The sequence below is a fragment of the Aplysia californica genome, unplaced genomic scaffold, assembly GCF_000002075.1.
Source record: "Aplysia californica isolate F4 #8 unplaced genomic scaffold, AplCal3.0 scaffold00481, whole genome shotgun sequence".
Taxonomy (NCBI): Eukaryota; Metazoa; Mollusca; class Gastropoda; order Aplysiida; family Aplysiidae; genus Aplysia; species Aplysia californica.
Window position 1 is genome coordinate 509,993 of NW_004797751.1, and position 10,328 is coordinate 520,320.

Consider the following 10,328-nt stretch of genomic DNA (forward strand, 5'->3'; position numbering starts at 1 on the left):
CCACCCACCCACCCACACGCTTGCATGCACACACACACATGCACACACACACATGCACACACACATGTACACACACACGTACACACGTACACACGTACACACACACACACCCTTGCATGCGCACACAGACAGACACACTCACACACTCGCACACTTGCATGCACACACACACACACACACACACAGACACACACACATACACTGTGATATATAATTTGTATACGTGAAATGTAGATCGACACCGAAAAAAAAATTGAAATGGCTTAAAAAGGTTTAAAGTGTTTGTTTTGTGAACAGTTTACCAGCTATTGTCATTGTTTTTGTAGTGATGGCTAAAACATCTCTCATGAAGATGATGATTGCAATACTGTGCACTGTGCATGTAACCACAGCAGTTAGAGACTTGTTTTGTTATACAGTTTGACATGCTCCTGCACACTGTCAGAACACTCAGGCACTTGTTCGTAACACGTGTTCGTTTATTCGCTTTATTTAGTACCTTGTCGTCAGTTCAACTGTCTATGATAGTACAGTACACGGGCAATGACGAAGATTGTGTTGTAACAGTCAAAATTGTAATGGTAGTTGTAGTCGTAGTTACGTATTGTGTTCTTTCCAATGGAAACTGCATACTGTTTTAAATACATTCTGTGCGGACACTAACATAAAATCGTGAGTGGTTGGCGGTTGCTCTGGTGTGGTTTGCTCCTTCTTCCCTATCAAACATCTATCGTCCTGATCTTTCCTCCTTTTTTAAAATGTTTGTTACTCTCTTCTTGTTACACCTCTAATCTTCAACACTTATGTGACCTTATTGTGTTGCAAGTGCCGTAAAACTTTTACTAAAACTAAACTTGCACATATATAAGTATGATATGGTTATATTCACTGCACTGGCCTCTGTGGTGTTGGGGGTTAGGTGCTTTGCTCTCACGTGTGGAAGGCATGAGTTTGATTCCTGTGTGGGGGTAATTTTTGTCAAATATCTCCCATCTTCCTGCTGGGAAGTTGTATCCCTCTCCTCAGCCCAGGTTGGACCCGACAGGCAGGGTCGAAGCAGCTTGTCTTTTTCCTAAATTATCTCAATCGTGTCGATGGCGGCGTAAAATGTCTAGTTTTTAAAAGAATCATTAAAAAAGATTATTTTAGTTCTCTTTGTTGTTTCAAAACATTTTTGAGGAAAATAAATTATGATTTTGAAGATTAAAATAGTAGTTTGTGTGAGCTGCATCTCACTTGGATTACGATGCAGATTTTGCCTGATTCGACTTCCTTTCATGGCTGTTTTGTTCCCATGCTTTTTTGTAGATGTGGCCTTACCTTATGTTGCAAGAATTTAATGCCCACTTCCAAAATGATCTAAATTGTGTCGAAGGGGGTGTAAAAAATATTTACATAAAAAAAAGGAGTTTGATGTTAACTTGATGAACGTTTGTTGTTATGAAAATGGCCTAAAAATTTCAAGCTTTGCTTGAAAGTTGGCTTTCTAAAAAAATGTAGCGGAATCTGTCTTGCTAAAGCGGATGGTTGGTGGGCCTTCTGGTATGGTTAGCTCTTTCTTTCCTGTCAAATATCTATCATCATTATGTTTTCTCCTTCCTTTTTTTGTTTGTTGCTCTTTAGTTACTCCTCTAATCTTTGGCACTTATACATGTATGACTTCATTGTGTTTCAAGTGCCGTAAAACTCTTGCTGAAATAAATTAACAACTACAACCACAAAAACCCCCCAAAACAAAACAAATGTCAAGCAAAAAACAAGTTTTTGAAAGAAATCCAAGAAAGTATTAATATATATATATATACAGTTTACAGTCATTAGGTAAAAACTTCGAAAATTGTTCCATGGAATCATCTCAAGTTTGATATTTTGTTTGTAGTCATTTCAAAACTGTAGGTTCCACTGGCTAAATTGTGTGGATAATGCCCTAAATTAATCCACTAACAAACCCAGTGGATCTTTGGCTCTCTTTCTTTTTTTCCATTGGCCTCTATGACTCATGGGTGTCTGTAACTTGTTTTCTTCCTTCATGAACTCTAGAACTTAATATCTTTATTGTGTTGAAAGGGGTGCTGAACCCATAGAATTATTATCACGCTTATTAATCCTTATGTTTCAGTTACAGTTCACAAGGCACCAGGTATCTCTTTTCACACAGGAATTGGGAATCCTTTCTGATTCTGAACACTTAACATTTTTATCTGTACAATCCCCTCTGTCGAGCTCTATTAGCAAAGTGCTATGTTCTTATATCTTATATATACATACAGATTATTTCTGCTGTTTCCCACCATTTAATCTCTTTTTGTATGGGTTTGGCATTCATTAGTCAAAACTGAGATATACCTGTATAAAAGATTCTTCAGTCCTTGATGAGAGTGAAGGTCTCTATGCATGATATCCCATGTGTTTGGCCTAGAAATAGGGCTGAGATACCTTATACTTTAGAATGACAACGTTGTTGCTCCACGTTCAGTTGTGTAGAGCTGAACATGTAATGTTCATACCTGTTGGACATATTTTTTGTTTGAATCTCACTAGGAGATTTTTTCGTGTTCATAGATTAACGATTGTATCTCACAATAAGAGTAATACGTCATGTCATGTTTCCAGTTGGTTTGTTCAGATTTGGTGGCGGATTATTTTGCTTCGTTGTTCGTTGTATTTTGCTTCACTTCAAAGACCTAAAGACGAGGTGTCAGAGTGCTCTCAACGCCTTAAAAGTACTATCCAATCCTGAATGGGGAGGAGATACCGAAACACTTCTTCAACTTTACCGTTCCCTTATCCGTTCCAGGCTGGACTATGCCACTCCTGTTTACAGATCAGCTAGAAAGTCTTACCTTAAAAATTTAGACCCTGTTCAGATCCAAGACCTTCGCCTTGCCCTAGGCGCTTTCTGTACTTCACCTGTAGAAAGTTTACAGGCAGAAGCTCATGAACCATCTTTAAAACTGAGAAGGAAAAAACTCTCTTTGCAGTACGCTTTGAAACTTAGCTCAGTACCCCAAAACCCAGCCCACAAATGTGTCTTTGGCCTTCCCGAAGATCTAAAAACTCTATTCTCCTTAGGAAATAAAGTAAGCCCTTTCGGAATAAGAATCCAGAACGATCTCAAAAACATTGATTTTTCTGAAGACATAATCGAGCCCTTTGCCATGTCCAGCGTACCTCCATGGCATTTAACCAAACCAAACATAGATACTGGTCTTGAAAAACACAACAAAAAGTCTACAGACAAAACTACATACCTAAACTCATTCAAACAGCTAATAAATAGATACCCCGAAGCAGAGAAACTCTTTACAGACGGATCCAAAAATGACTCCTCAGTAGGAGCTGCTGCCCTTGCATCGCCACACAGCTTAAGCTTAAGGAAACTCCACCCAGAAGCCTCAGTCTACACTGCTGAGGCTACAGCTCTTGAAATGGCCCTAAATATAATAGATCAATCAACCAAGTCTACTTCCCTAATCCTTTCGACTCTCTCTCTTGTCTGAAATCTTTAGAGCGCTCTGACACCTCCGACAACAGAATTTTAAAACTTATAATTAAACTGCATTTTCTACATCAGTCTGGAAAAACTATTACAATAGCTTGGCTTCCAATCCATGTAGGCATTGATGGCAACGAAGCAGTTGACCAATTTGCCAAAGAATCTCTAAAACTACCTGAAAACAAAAATAGTAAAATCCCTTTCTCTGACATGAAACCCAAAGTAAAAGAACACATCACATCCTCCTGGTCCCAAATTTGGAATCAACAAATGCACAACAAACTCCATTACATTCAACCAAAACTTGCGCCCAGGAAACCACTATCTCTCCTACGAAGAGAAAAAGTAATTTTTACCAGACTAAAGATAGGACACACGCACGTCACCTACAAACATTTGCTCGAAGGAAAGGAAGCTCCTTTTTGCGTGGCGTGCAACACAAATTTCACAGTTCGGCACATCCTTACGGAATGTGTCGAATTAAATGATTTTTGTAAGAAATTTTTAAAATGTAAAGATATTATTAAGACCCTTTTTGACATCGTAGACCCTAGAAAAATGTTAAGTTATGTAAAAGAAATTGGACTATTTAATAGAATATGAAAATAGATAGTTATCGTTATCGGTATAAATATACATACACTGAAATTAATATTGTATATACAAATGTAAATAAACCTTTTCCATATTTACAAAATTTTTTATAAATGTTTGTTCGTCTTTTTAGCATAATGAAAATAGTGTGATCGTGTGAGGTTGCAAGCTCCGAAAGACTCTTACTAAAAACACGTCTGATTTTGTAGCCGTGAAACCTGTTGGCGCTTAAATGACCAAAATTGTGTTGATAGTGCCGTAAAACATCTACCCAATCATCATTCGTTGTAATTGGAAACAAGTTTGTTTACTTTTTGACACGAACAAGTGACAAGCATTATATTCCTGACGAAGGGAGAAGATTCTGATTTCACCTTAAATACTGTGCAAAATTCTAATGCACTGATAGGCATTAGTCTTCTTTCCCAGGAAGAGACTATTTCAGTGTGTATTTTGGAGAGAGAGGGAGAGGGAGAAAGAGAGGGAGAGAGAGGGAGAAAGAGGGAGAAAGAGAGGGAGAGAGAGGGAGAGAGAGAGAGAGAGAGAGAGAGAGAGAGAGAGAGAGAGAGAGAGAGAGAGAGAGAGAGAGAGAGAGAGAGACAGACAGAGACAGAGACAGAGACAGAGACAGAGACAGAGACAGAGAGAGAGAGAGAGAGAGAGAGATTGTGTGTGTGTGTGTGTGTGTGTGTGTGTGTGTGTGTGTGTGTGTGTGTGTGTGTGTGTGTGTGTGTGTGTGTGTGTGTGCGCGCGCGCACGGGTGCACGCGGGTGAGTGCGCAAATATTTGTGAGTTGTAAGAATAGATAGGTAGGCCTATTAGATGAATTCTGAGACGGGGAAAAAATATCCATCAACAACCATAGATCTAATAAGGTTGGGAAAGCTGAAATTGATTCTTTGAAGCTTTTATTCTCTACAACCAACTTTACACCAGTACTGAGAATTAATAGCATCAGTTCAAGAGTTATACCTTCCGCCTCCAATTTGGTGCAAAAATTTGCGAAAATTCATTTCAGACTCAGGAACATTACTCCTACTGTGTATAAATATAATTACAAGCATATTATGCATGTACTATTTAAAAGAACAATGCAATGGCTTTTAAGATCCCTTGCTATTTCTGGTACATTTTTCATTGATTTTTTTCACGCACAGGGTCTCAGATCGGTTACTTTTTTTTCAAAAGGGATATTAATATTTTAACTAACATGATTTGTGAATGCTCCTTCTGTTATAATAGCCTAGTCTTGCCTGTTACCTCTCAACATGTGATGCAAAACCCATGGTGAAGGATTTTCATGGAACCGTTTCAGGATAATCGTCGTGCACATTTCATTGAAAGCATGAACTTTGGCACACATAAATTATGCGAGAACAGTTTATATTGGCAATAGTCGAAATTATCCAAGACGTCCACCTATTGTGGGGAAGAAAAGCGGTTGTCTTTGGGCCTTGACAGATGAGATGTAAAAATCGCAGCAGTAATTTCTGCGCAATATGGTGATACACTGTAGACAATGGGAGCAGTTACACGAGCGACACACATTATTTTCAGTCTTGGCGTAGCAGCCGTGTGTCGCCCACATTCTGCTACGCTGCGACACACCAGCGTTTTGGTGAAGCACAGAGTTCAAGGGATGCGGACACACAAGATGTATTTACTGCCGGCACATTCCTACAATAATTGTGTTTTTTCTCCCTTCTCATTCAACACGATAATATTCCCACCATGACCAAAGCCACCCTGACTCTCCGATCGTCCATGTTGAACGGAGCAGTAGCGTTAAATGTCGCCCCGTGCGGCTGCCACGCAAAAGTAAGCAACACTTTCTTTGAAGAATTTACTGCACGACATTTGTAACTCGTCTGTCAGGAGCCTTGCACAGGTCGAAGTCTTGGACAGTGTCAATATTTTGTACTTAGAAAATACATGGGGAGGAGGGGGGGCGCGGGGGGAAGTGGACGTTGTACAGGAGATAGTCATAGACAGGTTGGTTTCAGAGCAGGTTTGACTGTATATTTAGAAACAGAGGCTTTGCTTTTGTCATCTCTGTCAAGAGTTGTTATGGTCATATGTCATCTTTTGACACATATTTAAAAAAAAAGATTTTTCAAAATGGATTGAATATCTTTGTATTAAAAATGTATTTATCATTTTAAAACAATAATTTTTAAAAGTGAAAATATGAAGTGTGAACTGGAAAAAAAACCTTGTTTGAAATGTCTTTTTTCAGTGATGATATCCATCGGTATGATTTTTTGAAACTTGAACATTGTAATGAAGTTGGTTATGAATTTGAAGTGTCGATGCATTTTTGAAGTTTGGTATCAAGAATAAGCTGGAACCTTCTTTCTCTTTCTTGAATGTTTCTTCCAAATTTGAAGAAAACCAGTGTCTCATCTTCAAAAGTATGCTTTACTGTTTTTACTGCAACAATTCAAGTAAGATTAAATTAAAAAATCCCTCCAATGACAACAAAAAAAACCCCAACCCCCAAAAACCTTTATGCTTTTTAGCAGTGTTTTAAGAGAGAGAACTACTATATATTTTGGTTTACATGTACAATGTACTTTGTATAAGAACAATTACACGTACTGTGAACTTGTCGGATGTATTTCAAAGTCAATGATCCTAGAGAGAGGAACAAACCTAAGGTACTGTATACATGTACTTTGGTCAACTCAACTGTGGATTAGGACAATTGCATGTACTGTGAACTCGCAGGATGAAAATCAAAGATAATGATCCTTGACAGAGAAATTAACTCAATTGACTGTATTCGAGTACTTTGATTTATTTTGTATTAGATATTCCATCTGGATGGTGGCATTGATAGCCTAGTGGTTAGGTAACAATTGTGTGGTTGCGGGATCAGGAGTTCGAGCCTCAGCTCGGTCTGACGTTTGTCCTTTGGAAAGGCACTTTACCTCGATTTCTCGTTTGGTCCTTCCGGAGATGGACGTTAAATTCGGAGGTCCCGCCTCTTAAATAACCTTACAGTATTGCCCGGGGCGTTAAACCTATACAATTTCACATTTTCCACCTGTGTGCCAAATTTGGTGCTTCTTGATCTTGCCTCCTTAAAGTGCACAATTCCAATATTTCTTTACGCCCAACTTTTAGATTTTTATATTGCTTTCATTTGCACATCTTAAACCCGCCCCAACTATTATACCATCTTCCTTTTTTGACAGAATACCCACAAATAATTACTTTTAGATAACAAAAGATTATATAAATAGGTAGCTGTAGAACGTAGGATTTCTCACCGTTCAAAGTGGGTCCACTGGGAATACTGTAGCTGTTCAGTTTAAACATTGGTTGTTTTTCCCTTTTTCATATTGAAGATTCAGTGACTTCACGCCTCACTATCCTTCGATAAAAAGAGGATGGTACCATTTTAATGTGAACGTGAAGTGACTTTTGTTGCCTGTATTTGGTTATTGTTTAGTTCTATCTATTGTTTTGCTTAATGTTGTAAATTTTCCTTTGGGGATCAGGGCTTTAATGATTAGGGTTTTTGTGATATGTATATAATTTTACCTTGTCAGAAATAGTGATTGCATTTTGACATAATTGTTTCTGAAGACTTTGGCTAATATGAAAGACAAAAGTTGAGTGGCATAGTTCAGCCTTTGGATAAGTATCTTTTTGATATATTTTCCATGAAACAATTACATGTACCCATTAATACTCATGAGAGTAATAACTTTAAAATTTGCCGATATGACACGATCACCTTTCTCACTCAAAACACATTTTTAGCGATTTTGTAGATCTCGTGACATTTTAAAGCGTTATATGTTCTTTAAATGAGAGGCATGACTTTGAAATAGGATATTATGAAAGAAAACGATGGATAGCCTGATTAAATAGGCTAAAAGAAATGCTGGAATAGTTGGGTTTTTTTAATTAAGGAAGTTAGGCATCAGGATATCGCAAAAGAAAGCTTTGCGTTGAACTTTGTAAAATACCTAGACCCATTTTTTCCGTTAAACTGAAACCATAGCTCACAAGTTTTACCTTCTCCTTTCAAATGTTTTCTACATTATTTGAAGGAATCTGCTCAGCCACAAAGCTGATATGTTATAAGACAGGTTTTTTTGTTCAGTTATTTTACCCTTTGATTATGCCAAGTCTAAAAAAATTTTCTTCCCATGGGCATGGCCTTTATTTTCTTCACTTTCCTCTTTACCTTCTTCTCTTCTGTGCAGTTTGTTTTCTTTTAAGAACGTTTGGAAATCACAAAATTTAATATGCCATAGTATATTTTCTCTCTCTATGAACTTGACAATTGCAAAAATCCATGACAGTATATTTTCTTTAAAAAAGATAAAAACTGTGAAGATCAATAATATTTATACATGTACGTATTCTAATTTTTCTACACATATTTTACTTAAGAAATTACTTATGTACAAATTATGTTGACGCTGAAACGTATCCTATCTAATGATGCTGCCTACACCTACTTTCTGGGAAATGGAGTCTCCTGTGCTAATGCAGAAAAAATTGTATGAATTTCTGAAATGTATGTCCAAACCAGTTTTTTATTGTTATCGATTGGCTTTTTCCTTTTCATCTGCTTGATTTCTAAACATCTTGAGTCCAATGTAGATTTGGACAGTTCTGTTGGGTAGGTATAATGAAAAAAGAAATGGAGCTGGGATCCGAGGTCTGCTGTGTAGTGGTTAGGCACTTTGCCATTTCATGCAGGAGACCTGAGTTTGATTCCCCCGTGGGAAGAACTTTTATGGAGTACTTCAGTCTTTGTGTTGGGATGTTGTGTCCCTCTCAGCCAGCGTTGGCTCTGATAAGCAGGGTTGAAGCCCGCCTTCTAAATAGTTGTGTTGATGGGGGCGTAGGCTACCTGCTTTAAGAAAAGAAAAAGCTGGGATGCACCATATTACTGTGCCTTGGTTGGCCTGACAGACAAGGTTGTGCTGTTGAGGCTAGTGAGGTGAGCAGAGTGGGCCTGATTCCTCGCTTGGACTTCTCTGTTGACATCCACCCCTTGGAACTCAAATATGACCTTATGGTTGAACTGTCTCTCCTCTTAAACGATTTGAACAATTTCGATGGAGGCTGACACCATTAACCGTTAAAACTACATGTTGTCAGTGGAGAGCTTCGTCAATACTCTTTATTGAACTCTTGTTCATAGAGGCATTGTATAGATTTCTAAATCTGGGTGCTTATCCCGCAGCAATTTTCAACGTCTCTCTTTGGCTGGTTACTTATGTATGACTGGTCTCTGTGTGTAGCGTTAAGGGGCTTTGCTTCACATACAGAAAATGTGAGTTCGCATCTCGCATGGGTAGAATTTTTATTGAGTATCTGCTCCTTATTTCTCCTGGGACATTGTATCTCTCTCAGCCTGGGTTGGCCCTGACAGGCAGAGTTGTAGCAGCCCACCTTGTAAATGATTTAAATTGCATCAGTGAGGGCATGAAATACCTATTCTTAAAAAAAAAAACCCAGGAAAAAATTAAGTAAGATTCTTTTAAATTGATGGTTTATTGTGCCATATTTTAACCTTTTCTTTCTTGGATGACTATTGAAAATTTCCCGATTAGCCTTACAGTGTGTTATGTTTCTCCTATTTTTGATCCCTGTAACTCGGATTTTTTTGCATTCCTTTTTGCCTTGAGACCTGGTTTTGTTTCTGAATTATATTTTTGTGGATTTGAAGTTTTGAAAAGCCATTCAGGATTATATAGATTAAAAGCTTCTAGAGAGGGAACTTCCTCATATGTAAATGAGCTGTTCTCAAAAGGGGAGACAGCTGGAGTGCCTGTTTCCCCCCTTTTGTTGACAAACAATGCAAATGCAAAATTTGAATGAAACCAGGCTTTTCCAATTAAGAAATGAAAAAAAACCCCTTACTAATCAAGTGGAGTCCACAGCTTTACGAAATAAGTTAAATGGGTTCTGGAAAGCCCAGTTATTGACTTTTTGAAGATTCACGAAGCTGCAAAGTCTTCAAGCCAACCTTTGGATGGATTTTTCAGTTCCACTTCTTTAAGTCAACCTTTTGAGAATGGTTTAAGTGCGTTCTCCACTTTTACATTTGATTGATTTATGAATGTGTAGAAGTTGAACCACCTTCCTCCCAGTACCAACTCTCCATAATACTGCGCTGTAAAGAATTCTGGCTTTTGTTTTTAGTAGTTTTGTTTAATTTACCAGTTTTCAGATACACGAGAAAACTCATTTTGAGGCAACCCCCCCCCCC

General features: G+C 38.0%; 1 protein-coding gene across 4 annotated transcripts in view; it reads left to right on the top strand.

Moving 5' to 3' along the window:
• LOC101856285 (TBC1 domain family member 5) overlaps positions 1-10,328 on the top strand; it is a 70,918-nt gene that overhangs the window by 28,748 nt on the left and 31,842 nt on the right. The window lies entirely within an intron of this gene.